The 2,961-nt window shown below is 36.6% G+C and overlaps 1 long non-coding RNA gene across 1 annotated transcript; it reads right to left on the reverse strand.

The window, feature by feature from the left end:
* Window positions 1-277: 277 nt before the first annotated feature.
* On the reverse strand, window positions 278-2,044 carry LOC106304440. Its single transcript, XR_001262749.1, has 4 exons — window positions 1,864-2,044; window positions 1,166-1,770; window positions 959-1,096; window positions 278-866 (listed from the first exon to the last, which is right to left on the reverse strand). It is a non-coding gene; the product is annotated as an uncharacterized LOC106304440 (long non-coding RNA).
* Window positions 2,045-2,961: the final 917 nt, after the last annotated feature.

Below are 2,961 nucleotides of genomic sequence, written 5' to 3' on the forward strand. Positions count from 1 at the left end.
TTTTAAAAGGGGTGCAACACGAGGACTTCCCGGGAGGTCACCCATCCTAGTACTTCTCTCGCCCAAGCACGCTTAACTGCGGAGTTCTGATGGGATCCGGTGCATTAGTGCTGGTATGATCGCACCCACTACGCTTGTCGACTAATCTTTCATTTTAATGATATTCACATATTTAGCAAAAAAAAAAAAAAGAATATATAACAGCTTAGGGACATTATTCATAAATGAAAAAGTCTCATTTGCTATCCTATGAGCAGCCTTATTTCCTTCCCTAAGGTAATATGATATCAGATAATCTCGGAATGATATCAAAGAATGGGTTATGTCCTGGATGATTGGTTTTAGTATAGGCCACATATCCTCTCTCTCTCACCTTTGATCATCCGGACCAGCACCTGCGAGTGAGACTCAACAACAAGATTTCGATATCCAAAACCAGTCATTATTGATACTGCCCATCTGAGTGCTCCAGCTTCTATAGCGGATCCCAATCTGTAGCCCCTGCCGAATAACACCTTGCCATCCTGATCTCTACTAATCCAACCAATGCCGCCTCTTCCTTCTTTATGGGTCCATGAACCATCTATATTACATTTAGTCCATTGAGTAGGCGGTGGTTTCCAAACAGTGGGAGTGGCAATTTAACCTTTAACGGTTGTTTTTAACGGTCAGATGGATTTATAGCCAAAGACTTGAAAGACGGTAATTTTGTTGCAGATTATGTTCTGTTTAAAAAAAAACATAAAAATAGAATCACATAAAGTACAATGTTGTTGAATCAAGATGTAACAACTTTAATCTTCGTTGCTATCGTGGCCAAAAATCGATGCAATTGCTAATTTAGGCTGCTTGTTGTTTGCTCTACTCTACAAAAATGAAACAGATATTTAGTTTCAATTGATATGTGAGCAACTAATGTTGTAGCAGGATTAACTAGGACTAGCCTGTGTTACGGCACCTTTGATATACTGCCGCTCTTTGATAGAAAAGCCAAACTTCAATAACAGTGGTCTTAGCCGGTGATGAAGCTGGGACGTTCTCTGGGTCTTCCTCTTGCTTGTTCTGTTGCATCTGCTGTTGTTTACGAGCATCAGCCCTAAAGAAGTAAACAATACCCTGAGGTTAAGTCCAAAACATTCAAAAGGAACAGATAGAAATTGAGCACATTTTAGTCATCCCCCCTCTCTTGACGCTGCTGCTCTCGTTTCTTCCTATGGTCTCGGCTGCTTGCACCGAGCATTTCTTTCATATCTTTGAACCGCTACATAAAACAAGAACAAGGGTTCATCGTCCTCCCGTTTCTTTGCGCTTTCCTCAGTCTCCTCGATCTCAATATCAAGCTTATTCTCCTCTGCAGTGAAATAATCATCCTCTTCTTGCTTTCCTAAAACCGAGTCTCCGGTCCCTGATACCAGACTTTATAGGCTCCGTTATGCCTGAAGCAAACAGTAAAAAACAAATGATCAACTTTGAAGTAGCAGTTCTAAACACTCTAAACAGGTGTTCTAAAAATCAGGTTCTAAACGAAACGATTTTTTAATAAATCGGTCTGGTCTTTCAAAAAACATTGCTCTTGCTTGCCGAGGCCTTTGGCTTTCCACCCCATCTCCTCAAGAAGACGAAACCCGACGTATGATGATGATATCTTCGTGTCTAGTGAAGCTTGCTCCACATCCTCAACATCAACGTTTTCCGTAACCCTGTGTGGCCTTGTGTAATTGGCAATCTAAACTCTTCTGCTAGTTCATTAAGAAAAGACTCTTGATTCATCTATATACAAAACACTCAATACATAAGCAGCGACCAAACACTACACATAAGTAAAAGAAAGAAAGAAAAACAGTAATGGAGTTGTGTATTGACCTGATCCTACTTGAGTTTCGTTTTACTTTCACGCCACCTAATATCCATTACCAATGTACTGTGTTTCTGAATAATTGCAACACAACTCATGAAATTAGGGGTTCTGTGTTATTGCAATTGAATTCAAGCCAGCTAGATACGATTGAATCCCAGATTAGTCTAAGTAAAGGTTCTACACGATAAAAAAAATTAGGGTGAGGACTGAGGATGGATGGGTTTAAAGTTTTTATTTGTTCTGTTTACCAGGCCCAGAATTTCTTTAAATTGGGCCTTAAGCCCAAACTCCAAAAAAAAAAAAAAACAGTTTGAAAAGTTGAGCATAACCATAATAGGGCTTTATTCGTGATATAACAAAAAAAAAAGAGCGAAATTAGTTTTAGAGAGAGAGTAGAGATGGCTAAGAAGATGAAAGAAGAGACGGAGACTAATTTTGATTAGATAATGAATTATGTTTTTTTGTATGGTTATCTCACCCAATTTCCCATAATATAAAATGAAAATTATTTTAGCATTTCTATTACGATTTTTGGACAGTTATTCTTAAAATAAAATTACTAAATTATACAGTTAAAAATGAAAAAGTAAAAAAGGAGAAGTAATCTGGTCCAAGTGGAGGATTACCCACTCAGTTTCCTGTATTAAAAATTTAAAAGGTTGTGGTTACATTCGTTCATATGATTGGTCGTGACAAAAAGATGAGTGACTTTTGTAATTAATGGGCATGTATGGTGCTAGTTAGCTTTTAGTGGATTACTTTTTACTTTGAAACATATACCATGTTTGGAGTATGCTTTTTAATATCGTAACTTGAATTATATTCTAATCTTTTTTGTTTTCTTTAGTAAGAGCATCTCCAAGATGTCTTTATATTTTCAAATTATAAGTTTTTTGGCACTATATTTTAGGTAAAAAGCCTATTTGTTATATTTGAATTTTTATATTTCTTATATAACAAATGTTAATTTTCCAAACCCATAATCATACCAAGGAGAGTTTTTTTTTGTCTCCTGCAAATCCATTAAGATTAATCCATTCACATCCAAAAAGAAATAATCAATCTTTTTCCTTCTTTTATATTCCCTATCAAATTGGACAACC

The sequence above is a fragment of the Brassica oleracea genome, chromosome C7 (assembly GCF_000695525.1).
Source record: "Brassica oleracea var. oleracea cultivar TO1000 chromosome C7, BOL, whole genome shotgun sequence".
In the NCBI taxonomy this organism is placed as follows: Eukaryota; Viridiplantae; Streptophyta; class Magnoliopsida; order Brassicales; family Brassicaceae; genus Brassica; species Brassica oleracea.